The sequence below is a fragment of the Pelodiscus sinensis genome, chromosome 7 (assembly GCF_052426305.1).
Source record: "Pelodiscus sinensis isolate ZL-2025 chromosome 7, ASM5242630v1, whole genome shotgun sequence".
Classification (NCBI taxonomy): Eukaryota; Metazoa; Chordata; order Testudines; family Trionychidae; genus Pelodiscus; species Pelodiscus sinensis.
This window is the reverse complement of record NC_143058.1, coordinates 65,201,425-65,214,219: the sequence shown is the minus strand read 5'-3', so window position 1 is coordinate 65,214,219 and position 12,795 is coordinate 65,201,425.

Sequence of the window (12,795 nt, the reverse complement as noted above, 5' to 3'; positions counted from 1 at the left end):
CAGATGCTGGGATAGATAGCCGTGTAGACAGCAAGGCAGTGCATTGGCGAGTAAAGAAACCTGAACCCTGGAGGAATGTACCCTGCATAGCTGGCTCTGCTCTCAAGCGGCACCTCACTATATACTGGGGCACCGACAGCCTCTGTGGGCTCCTGGGCAAGCCGGGGGGATGGTTCCATGCTCCCAGATGGGTTGGGGGTTCAGGTGGAAGGGGCGGTGCCGGGACACGCTGTCTCCCCCTCTGCCAGCACTCAGAGCCAGCCGGAGCATGCCCACGAGCCCCCCTCATCTCTTATGTAGCACACAGTAGTAGCAATCACAGCCGGAAGTCCTGGCCCCTTTGAATCGCGGGGCCCTGGGGCAATTGCCCCTCCCCCCCATTGGCAGTCCTGCTGCCTACATTCCTCCCCACTGCTGGAGCTTATCACTGCTAGAACCTTCCGCTCCCCTCCCCCCTGGCCCGGAACCTTCCACTTGCGCACAGAGCTACACACGGCAGCTTGGACGCTACTTGTCTTTCAGTCTCAATGCAACTTGTAGCTACCTATTCTATCTATATATAAAGGATCGGGGGAAAGGGGTAAACAGGGAAGCGGCAACATTTGCAGATGATACTAAACTGCTCAAAATAGTTCAGACCAAAGTAGACAGTGAAGAGCTTCAAAAAGATCTCATAAAACTAACGATTGGGCAAAAAAATGGCAAATGGAATTTAATGTTGATACATGTCAAGTAATGCACATTGGAAAAAATAACCCCAACCACACATACAATATGACGGGAACTAATTTAGCTACAACTACTCAAGAGAGAGATGTTGGAGTCAATGTGGACAGTTCTCTGAAAACATCCACTCCATGTACAGCAGCAGGCAGAAAAGCAAAAAGAATGTTAGGAGTCATTAAAAAAGGGATATAGAATAAGAGAGAGAATATTTTATTGCCTTTATATAAAACCATGGTATGATCACATCTTGAATACTGCGTACAGATGTGGTCGCCTCATCTCAAAAAAGATACATTGGCATTGGAAAAGGTTCAGAAAAGGGCAACTAAAATTATTAGGGGTGTGGAACGGGTTCCATATAAAGAGAGATTAAAAAGACTTGGACTTTTCAGCTTAGAAAAGAAGAGACTAAGGGGGGATATGATAGATGTCTGTAAAAACATGACTGGTGTGGAAACAATGAATAAGGAAAAGTTATTTATAGAATCATAGGACTGGAAGGGACCTCGAGAGGTCATCGAGTCCAGCCCCCCACCCTCAAGGCAGGACCAAGCTCCGTCTACACCAGGGGTCTCCAAACTTTTCAGCCCGAGGGCCGCATTAACTATCAAACAGCAGTTCGGGGGCCGACTACACACTTGAGGTCCAAATAAAAAACAATCAAAACATGGATGTTGTTTTTAATTATTTATTTAATATTATTGTATTCAGTTATTATTTAATAACACATTCATACACTACACATGAACACCTGTATTAGTGTGAATGGTGAAATTGTTTCCTGGATGCCAAAATAGACATTTCTGGCTTTAGATTTGTTGTCCCTAACATCAACAGTGACCTGAGATTATCATCGGACAAGTTTGTTCTCAAATTGTTCTTCACGTATTTCATTCTTGAAAATGTTTGTTCACACAGGTATGTTGTTCCAAAGATTGAAAGGTACCTTGATGCAAAAGTTTTGACATTAGGAAAGTCTTCCTTGGGCAAAAACTGGTAAAAACCCACCAGTCCTATTTTGAACTTGTCCCTAAGGAGGTCATTTGCTTGCAACTCAATGACTTCCAGCTGCAGTTCATCTGGACAACTGGCCACATCTGCTTCAAATGGGTTTTGAAACAATCTCACTTCTTCTGCCTTTGAATCCAAAAAGGTCTCCACGGGCCGGATGAGAGGGCCTCGCGGGCCGCATCCGGCCCCCGGGCCGTAGTTTGGAGACCCCTGGTCTACACCATCCCTGACAGATGTCTATCTAACCTGTTCTTAAATATCTCCAGAGAGGGAGATTCCACCACCTCCCTTGGCAATTTATTCCAATATTTGACCACCCTGACAGTTAGGAATTTTTTCCTAATGTCCAATCTAAACCTCCCTTGCTGCACTTTAAGCCCATTACTCCTTGTCCTGTCCTCAGAAACCAAGAGGAACAAATTTTCTCCTTCCTCCTTGTGACACCCTTTTAGATATTTGAAAACCTCTATCATGTCCCCCCTTAATCTTCTTTTTTCCAAACTAAACAAGCCCAGTTCATGAAGCCTGGCTTCATAGGTCATGTTCTCTAGACCTTTAATCATTCTTGTCGCTCTTCTCTGTACCCTTTCCAATTTCTCCACATCTTTCTTGAAATGTGGTGCCCAGAACTGGACACAGTACTCCAGCTGAGGCCTAACTAGTGAAGAGTAGAGTGGCAGAATGACTTCACGAGTTTTGCTTACAACACACCTGTTGATACAGCCTAGAATCATATTTGCTTTTTTTGCAACAGCATCACACTGTTGACTCATATTCAACTTGTGGTCCACTATGACCCCTAGATCCCTTTCCGCCATGCTCCTTCCTAGACAGTCGCTTCCCATCTTGTATGTATGGAACTGATTGTTCCTTCCTAAGTGGAGGACTTTGCATTTCTCTTTATTAAACTTCATCCTGTTTACCTCTGACCATTTCTCTAACTTGCTACGGTCATTTTGAATTATGTCCTTGTTACTTGTTCCCACAATATAAAGACTAGGGGTCACCTATTTACTTGTTCCCACAATATATGGACTAGGGGTCACCAAATGAAATTAATAGGTAGAAGGTTTAAAACAAACAAAAGGAAGTTTTTCTTCATGCAGCGCACAGTCAACTGGTGGAACTCCTTGCCACAGGATGTTTTGAAGGCCAGGACTTTACCAGGGTTCAAAAAAGAACTAGATAAATTCATGGAGGCTAGATCCATCAATACTTATTTACCAGGATGGGTAGGAATTGTGTCCCTCATGTGTGTTTGTCAGAGGCTGGGAATGGATGACAGATGAGGGATCACTTCATGATTACCTGTGCTGGTCAAACCCTCTAGGGCACCTGGCTTTGGCCACTATCGGCAGACAGGCTACTGGGCTAGATGGATCTTTGTTCTGACCCAGTATGGCCATTCTTATGTTCTTACATTCTTACACATATTCCAGGAGCTGCCCCTAGTGCTGGCAATGTAGTGCTAGCAAATTAGACTGGTATTTGAGGGCATAGCTCTTGCGAGCTCCATTTCAAAGCTGTCTGAGGAAGCTATTTGCAGTGTACGCAAGTTATTGGCCCAACATGCAGGAACAATGCAAAGTATTTTTCAGTGCCATCCCTTGGCGCCATCGCTATGTAAACACTAGTGTAAGAAATGCCTTTATTTAAGGAGATTTATTCCAACCGGCTGGCAATTCCACGAGAGGCACATTCGTTACCTTAACATTGTGTGGCCAGAAATCTTTCCAGCATTCTAAGCTGAAGACTTAAAGGGTATGCCTACATTACCACCCTAGTTCGAACTAGGGTGGTAATGTAGGCATACCCAAATAGACCAGCTGTCAAAGGAAAAAAGAATAGGTGGCATTCGTTGGTAGGTTGCCTCATGAAGGTAATAATTGTGCTCTCATACCATGCCCTTCCTCTCCTCCTCCCCCACATGGGTGATAAATTCACCGCTAGGCAAGGTGAGCGCTTTGCAAAATTCCAGGCAGAGCGTGCTGCCAAGCGTGAGGGTCACCTCCAGAGCATGTGTCTCCCAGGAGGGAAAAGTGAAATAAAGGATCTCAGCATGCCCCTGATTTGATGGCTGGGGCTGGGTTATTACTGCAGTGCTATTGCAATCTGAGCAAAATTCGGAGGCAGTCTCAACGTTTCGGGCAGCTACAGAGAACTAGCTATGAATGGGTGCACAGGAAAGCGTAGTGTTTGACCGTCTGTCCCCTACTACCTTGTTTACACTCCTCTTCACTGGGGGTGACGGTTTCACAGTATCGTCAAAAGCCAGTTCGGAGCTCTTGGTGAAACTATTCCTTCCTCCAAAAAGTGCCTGTGCATGTGTCCTCCCGCATCCCCACCCCCAACCGACATCATTTATCTTCTTTCTCGGCGTGTGTTTGCCTCAGGAAAGGCACAGGCGGCGTTCTCAGTTAGCGGCGGCTGTGCTTGCCTAGGCCGTATGTGGTCAGACAAGATGGCTGCAGTCTGTGGAAAGGCAAGCCCCGTTGGGAATAGAGGTTAAGTCCCCATGACAACCATATGGCGGGGGAAATGAATCAGATCTCTGAAACGCAGGGAAGAGATTTAACCGGCAGCCTTGTCAGCTGAGACAAGTTGTGCTCAGAGAACGGTAACGGACGGAGATGTAATTAAATGAAAGACAATGAGATTTGAAGATTTAAGAGAGGGGGTCTGGACATGAGCACTCCCTAGATTTGAGAGAGGAGGTCTGGACTGAGAAGGCTCGTCCAGGTCATTTGCATCATGCAGTCTGACCAGAAGCACATAACACTCATTTACACAGTGAAAACTGAAGAGATTGAACGCACTTGATTGCTGACTAGCCATGCCTGGTTCTGGGATGTGCAAGCAAAGCACAAACATGTGTATTGGTGTGTGTTCTTCTTAAAAGAGAGCAAGTATGTTATCTGCTAAAAATAGGCCACACACTGCTGTTCCAGCGATGAAAATCATTGAAAACCAGATCCTGCTCTAAGGCAAATTGGACCACCCCTAATAATACCACTGGGAGAGATTTAGCCCTGTGTTGGTGGTAAGTTTTAGTACTTCTTCTTCACACAGAGGTCTTACATCCCCTCCCACTGCCCATTTTAGACCTTCTAATACTCTTCAACTGTTCCTGTTCCTTCCCCCAGGGGAGGGCGACACGCCATATTGTAAGTCATTGGATCTGAGTTAAGTGCAGCTCTGCCCCAGACTTCCTGTGTGACTTTGGTTCAGTCACTTCATCTCACACCTCCATTGCCCAGTCAGGCTACGTCTAGACTGCAGCGTTTTTCCTGGATACTGGAAGTGTCCCGGAAAAGCAATGCCGCATCCAAGGAACACATCTGCTTTTCAGAAAAAAATGTTCAGAAAAGCCGACACGCTCTTTCGCCATCCCTGTAAACCTCATTCCATGAGGCATAAGAGATGTGTCGAAAGAGCAGGTTTTTCTGAAATTTGGTGCTGTGTAGACGCATCAAATTTCACAAAAGCCTCTTTCGACAGAAAAACGGAAAAAGAGATGCAAATTGCAAACCATAATTTACGTATCTTTTTCTGACTTACCTTTGCAGTCTAGATTTAGCCTCAGTATCATGGAGACAAAGCTACTTCCTTGTTCTCTCAGGGGGTATGTCTACACTACAGCGCTAATTCGAATTAACTTAGTTAGAATTAGTTAATTCGAACTAAGCTAATTCGAACTAACACATCCAGACTAAAAAACTAGTTCGAATTAGCGTTTTGCTAATTCAAGTGGACCCTGAACTGGGGTTAAGGATGGCCGGAAGCAGTGCTGGCAGGACATCAGATGAGGACTTAGAGCATGGAGCTGCTGCCTCAGGCTAGCCGAGGGCTGTGCTTAAAGGAACCCGACCCCCCACCCCGGACAGACAGTTCTCAGGGGTGCCCCGCTTGCAAAGCAGTCCTGTCTTGGAGTGCCCTGAGTGCCCACACTGGGCACATCACAGCACTCGGCCATCAGACCGGCTGCACTTGCCGCAGGCTACCATCTGGGGAGAGGGAGCAATTGTGGGGCTGCAGGAGAGCTTCCACCCCCAGAAGCCCGCAGAGCCAGTCCAGTCCTCCCCATCGGGGACTCGTACCCCATTCCTCCCTCACCTCCTTCCACTTACCCTTCCCTAGCCCCCCTTCCTGATGTACAAAATAAAGAAAACATGTGGTCAAAAATAGAATCTCTCTTTATTGAACAAAACTCGGGGAGACTGGGAAAAGGAGGTGGGAGAGAGGAAGAGACAGGGTGGGAGAGTGGAGGGCAACTAAAATGATCAGGGGTTTGGAACAGGTCCCATATAAAGAGAGGGTAAAGAGACTGGGACTTTTCAGTTTAGAAAAGAGGAGACTGAGGGGGGATAGGATAGAGGTCTATAAAAGCATGAGTGGGGTGGAGAGGGTGCATAAAGAAAAGTTCTTCATTAGTTCCCATAATAGAAGGACTAGAGGACACCAAAGGAAAGGAATGGGTAGCAGGCTTCAAACTAGTAACAGAAAGATGTTCTTCACAAAGCAAAGAGTCAACCTGTGGAACTCCTTGATGCAGGAGGCTGTGAAGGCTAGAAGTAGAACAGAGTTTAAATAGAAGTGAGATAAAGTGATGGAGTGGTCCATGGAGTGGTATTAGCGAGGGGGTAGGAGTGGTGTCCCTGCCCAAAGTTTGTGGAAGTCTGGAGAGGGATGGCACGAGACAAATGGCTTGGTCACTGCTTTGGTCCATCCCCTCCAGGGTCCCTAGGGTTGGCCGCTGTCGGCAGACAGGCTACTGGGTTAGATGGACCTTTGGTCTGACCCAGTACGGTCATTGTAAGCTCAGGGCTCAGGGTCGGGGGTCTCAGTGGACCACCTTGATTTTCATGCACACCTGCTCCTAGGTGGCCAGGCTGGCAGCTCTCCTGCCCTAGACGGCCACTTTCCTGTGCCTAGTGCGGAAGTCGTGGACGAGGTCCACGATGTCCGCACTAGACCAGGCGGGTGCCTGCCTCTTGCGGTCCCGGGCAAGCTCCCGGGGGCCGCCAGCCTGGTCCCGGGAAGAGGGAGAGGGCTGGGGGGCATCGGGTGGCTGGCTCGAGCCATGCCAGATGCAGGGTCTGCTAGCTGGGTGCTGGCAGGCTTGCACCTGGCATGGGCACCGTAGCCAGCCCGTGCCCCTTTAAGAGGTCGGGGCCGGGAGGGGGGCATATGAGTTTCCCTGGTGTTGGCCAGAGTGGCCACCAGGGCAAGCTGGGGAGGGCTAGCCTCCCACTAGTTCGAATTAAGGGGCTACACACCCCTTAAATCGAACTAGTAAGTTCGAACTAGGCTTAGTCCTCGTACGATGAGGTTTACCTAGTTCGAACTAAGCGCTCCGCTAGTTCGAATTAAGTTCGAACTAGCGGAGCGCTAGTGTAGCACCTATCAAAGTTAATTCGAACTAACGTCCGTTAGTTCGAAATAACTTTGTAGTGTAGACATACCCAGGGTGTGTCTATACGGCACGCTAAACTTGAAATAAAATGGGTAATTTGTGCTACGCAAATTGCGTATCTTATTTTAAGTCTATTTCGAAATAGCTTATTTTGAAATTTGGTGTGTCTACACGGCACCAAATTTCAAAATAACACACTATTTTGAGCCATCTCCCTTATCCCTCGTGCAACAAGGTTTACCGGGATGGCGAAATAGCGCACCCGTTATTTCGAAAAATATTTCAAGAGAACCAGCGGCTTGTGGAGATGCAGGGTAGCTATCCTGAAATAGATATGCAGTGTAGAAGTACCCTCACATAGCAGTAGTGTTGATGAGATGATCACATACGCTAGGGTTAAGGGCCATAGAAATGTTCATGAGTAAAATCATGGACATCATTGACATCAAAGTGAATTTTGCCATTGGCTTCAACAGCACCAGGATTTCACCCTGCCAGTCAGACGAATGTTGATAGCAAGCACCTGTTCTGATTTACCAGACCTTCCTTCCACACTGACACACCCATTGGTTGTGACACAGCACCTATCTTGCATATACAGAGCCTCAGGAGAGCAGCGTTCCAGCCCTACCTATTCACGAAGCAGTAATCAGTTATGAGCATTAATTGGCGGGAGTTCAAAGAAAAAGCAACGGTTCTGAAGGGGCTGGACTCAGCTAAGCATCTATAGTTTGCCTCGGAAGCTGGACTGAAGTAGAAACTCTGCAGGAGTGCAGACAGAGGGAAAGGGGTTTATGGCGGGATGTGGAGTAGAGTTAAAATTGGATAGAAATAAGAAGGGACTTTGACCGGATTTAGTGAATCTTTACTTCCAGTTGAAGTTCCTTCTAGCTGCAGTAAATCAATCTGGAAACATACTAAGCCGAAACTGGCAGTTGTTGAGTTCCCAACTCCTTCCTCACAGGGGCGAGAGGCTCCATTTAGCCCCTCGCTTGTGAAGACTGGAACAAGTTGCATTGTAACCGATGCTCATGTGTACGGGCATTTCTCACTGGAAATAAACGTCAGGGCCTGAAATGGAGAAAGCAGCTGGATTGTACTGATTTCCAGTCAGGGACTAAGTGAGGAGTCTTTTTGGCGGAAGGTAGCAAACCTACTCACGGAGGAAGAGGGGAATGATTTGCTTTCTTTCCATAGTGTTGACAGGCATTATTTCAAGCACACAGCCCTCTTTTCGGAAACTGCTACCACTCCCACAGAGTAACCCAGAGGGCAGGTCCTTGCAGGCGTTTACACCTGGGGCAACGCAGGTTTCACAGTTTGTCTGGAAGGTGCAGGAGAGCTGAATAGAAGCAGGGCCTGTGAGGGCTAGCGGACACCTGCCGGAGGGGGGAGGGGTATGTGTTTTAGAAGAGGTGGCCCCAGGCCCTGCCCTAATAAGATTCTAGGAGATTTTAGAGTTTAGTGTAGCCAGAGGGAAACAGGCCACCCTACTGAGCGTTGGTACTTCTGCAGGAAGCGGTACATTTACAAGCAATTTGGGCAGGGATCCCTACCTCAGGACTTCTTTAGGTGGTGATTGGGAGCAGAAATGCTCTTACCTCCTGATCCCGCTCTTCTGAGCCCAGATTGGGTTTTGGATTCAAAGAACCGGAGAGTTCGTAGAACTGGCAGACAAAGCAGTGCATTAGTTAACACCATTTGCGACTATGTACCCGTGCAAGAGAGGATTGTCATCCCTTACCACCAGCTAGTCCAAATACAGACGTGGGAGAAATGCTGAACCCGACCTCTGGCTAACGCTGGCAAACATTACACCTGGCTTCCCTGAGCTTTGCTCACAAAAGCAGGCACGTCCATCGCATTAAAAAGGTAAGGCTACTGATGTTAAAATATGAGTGGTGTGCATTTCTTTGTAGAACAAAAAATGTTAATTCTAAACAGTTTTTTAAATACCGCTTCTATCCAAAATACTTTACAGTAGTTAACTAACAGTACAAACAACAGTGGGAAAGATCATTAAGGAGTCCCCTGAGACTGTTAGCAATTTTCAAATGTTCCATGAAAAATAAAAAGTTTGAGAACCACTGCTAGAAAATCTAAACAAAACATCAGAACAACCAAAGTCCAAGAAGCCTCCATTTCAATCTACCCCCCTTAGATTAGTAGGCTTGGCAGAATTCAGATTTATGAATAAATTTCAATGTCTGTATTTATGTTTAGGCTTTTTTAAACATCTAATTCAGTTCTCATGGTTGTGGGAAATTATGGGGGAAGGCTCAGATAATTTAATGACAGTAGACTTAAGATTCAGAAAGTTAAATATTTATATAGTCATTAAAAGACAAAATTGTCAAAATATACATATGACTATCCTTTACATAAACTGCAATAGTTCTCAAACAGCATCTGTAGGTACTGTGAAATTGACCATTTCTGATAAAAATCTAATCCTTCCAAGCCTAAATGTCAGTGTCAAGGTGCCAAAAATAAAGTTAATTTTACTATTTCTGTGAAGAGTTGGGCTGTAAGAGCAAACCGTCACAGCGCACCTCCCTGTCCAGCATCCTCCTCCAGGTATGGCACATGGTCAAGCTGGCCACCGCCAGGAGAAGGTTGACAAGGAGGACTTGTGCCTTTATGGAGCTCTGGGTGGGGTGAATGCAGACCAGGAAAGGCAGAGAACATGCAGCCAGAGCCTAAGGAGAAGGTTCTGGAGGAGCTGGACAAGGGACTGCAGCCTGATACACTCAAGTTAGCTAAGTGCCAAGGTTTCCTTTACACAGCACAAGGGGCAAGAATTGAGAAGGTGTGAGCCATGCCAAGCACATGCCTATGCTCATGGCTACGAATAGACCCAGCGCCCTTCCAGCCTGACTTTGTCATTGCAACCAGGCTCACTCCTGTTTTAAAACATAGGCCCTGATGTCTTCCTGGTAATTCCAGTGTCACATGTATCTTGATTGTTCGGCCTACCCCTGGCCCGCCCACTTTTCCAGCTTATCCAGTCTGCATTTTATCCCTGATATGGTCCCTGCAGAGGCCGCCTTCTCTTTGACTTTTGGAGAAGGTGACTGTGTCTGCAAGGAAGATTTATCTGCAGTGTCCCCTTTGTGTGTGGCTCTAGCAGCTAGGATTTCAGCAATGCTATCCACTAGCCATGCTCTAAATGCTTGTTTCGGGCTAATAATCTGCCCTGGCTGCAGTAATTTATCTGCTTCCCTCAGGAAACACAATCTGTGTAAACTAGTATTGCCCGATAAGTTGTTTTCCCAGTCCTGCTCAGCAGAAGGGAGGGAAGTTAGATGCACCAATCACTCCAAAAATAATGTGGTGTTCACTCCAACCGTCTTTCCTGCATGTGCCTTTTAAAGCTCTTGTTTTATTTTCCAGCCTGATCCATCTGTTTTGTGACAGAGACCAGCTATCAAGGCTCAGGGCCCCATCGGGCATGGCTTGGAACTGAACAGAACTGCTGCTGGATGAAGCTTGTTTAAAGCTTGAAAGTCACTGATGCTGCATATTTTTCTCTGATAGCTTTATAGCTAGAGATGAATCTTGAACCACAATTCATCGCTGAAGAAGGAATACCCAGGTTCTACCAGACGGGGCCATTCCCAGCATTGCACTGGTAAGCCTGCCTTACTGAATCAGACGAGGTCATCCACAAACCTGAGCAAACCAAATACAAATGTGAAAGGTGGACCCATGCCAAGGGGCCTGGGTTAGTTCTAGGCAAGAGAACTAAGTAACTGGAGTTGATTACAGGAGGCCCCCGACTTGCGACTGCCCGAGTTCCGACCCCCCACACTTAACAACCATTTTTGTAAGTGCGGAAGGGGCCGGAACCCCCTGACTTACGTCCTCGGCCCACATTTACGATAGGTGCATGGTGCCTATCGTAAATGCAGGTTCGAGTTACGACACCCCCGATTTGCAACGCTTCCCCCAGAACCAACCGTGTCGCAAGTCAAGGGACTCCTGTATACATTTATGAAAAAGAAAGCTACAAAGAAACGCATGTAAGATGCATGCAAATGCTACTGTTGACTTCCTTTACTCCTCACAGAAGCTGGAGTACTAGCAACCGGCAAGGACACCCTCTGAGTTTGATTTGGCAGGTCTTAACTAGACTCACTAAATCAAACTCCGGAAAATCAGTCTTCTGCTGAGTGAAAACATGGCCCCAGAGGAGGCATACAGTGGAAGCTCTGTTCCTCTTCTCTAGAGCAATACATTCTCTCATGCAGAGAATTTTTCAGATGGCTAGTCCACTTAGACAAAGGAGCCAACAGCAGGTATTGAGCAAGGGCAAATAGTAACTTCATTTTGGTTTGTCTTCGAGGCCTGTGTTGAAGGTAGCAGCTGATGATAGTTGCAGTTCACATTCCTGTGTGAGACTATGATCAATTATGCTGGATATTATATAATAAATTCAGATTCTCCGCACTGATTCTTGGCATCTACATGAGTTTCGTCACCGTGATGAAAGAGTTGCAACCAGTGTGCCGGATAGTTACTGCTGGCATTGCAGGAATGGTTTCAGTACAAATTGAGAGTGTTTATTTCTTACAGTGATGAGATCTCAAGCGCATTAAAAACAGGCAACAGGGGCATATATATTCCACACAGAATCATTGGGTTAGAAGGAAACACAAAGGTCATCTAGTCGAACCTGCTGTGAAGATGCAGGTTTTGTTTTGCCTACATCATCCAAGATAGAAGGCTGTTCAGTCTCTTCTTGAAAACCAGAAGAGAAGGAGTTCCTGTAACCTTGTTAGTCTGTTTTACCATCCTACTGCTCTTACAATTAGGAAGGTTTCCTGGATATTTAATTTAAATCTGCCATTCTGTAGTTTGAACCTCTCAGCTCTTGTCTGCCTCTGGCAAGAGAAAACAATTCCCCTCCATCTTTTTCATGGCAGCCTCTCAAGTATTTGAAGTCTGCTATCATGTCCCCCTTAATCTCCTCTGTCACAAGCTAACACACCCTGTTCCCTTGCTCCTTTGACTTGTGTTCCATGCCTTTGTTCATTTGCTGTTTGCCTCTGGACCCTTTCCAGTGTCGACATCCGTTCTACACAGCTGAGATCTAACCAGCTCCAAGTAGAGCAATACTATCCCCTTCCATGCCTTGCATGCTATGCTTCTGTTGATGCAACCCACAATAGCAATATTTTTTTTTCAACAGCATTGCATTGTTGACTCGTTATTGATGTTGTGATCCACCACACAACTCCCAGAACCTTCTCAGCAATGCTCTGGTCTGCCACCGTGCCAGATAGCCTCCATTCTGTACTTGTGCATTTGGTTTCTCTTCCCTAAAGGTAGTACCTTTGTTTTTGTTGAATTGTAGGTTGTCGTCTATGGCCCAGTTCTCCACAAGGTATTATGACAGGTTCTCAGGGGAGCCAACAGCCGTGTGGGGCCACAGGGAAAAGATGGAGGTGGGGCCTGGCTTTGCACTTCCAAAAGGGGCGAGGCCTCAGGTGGAAGAGGCAGGGTAGGGGGCAGCCAGTCCTTGGCATCTCAGCACGCCCCTCCAGCCCTCATGTGATGCTCCGGCAGCTATTGAGAGGGCTTGGGGCTCCAGGAGCCAGTAGCAGCAGCCGGGAATCCCAGGCCTTTCTGTATCATCAGGCCCT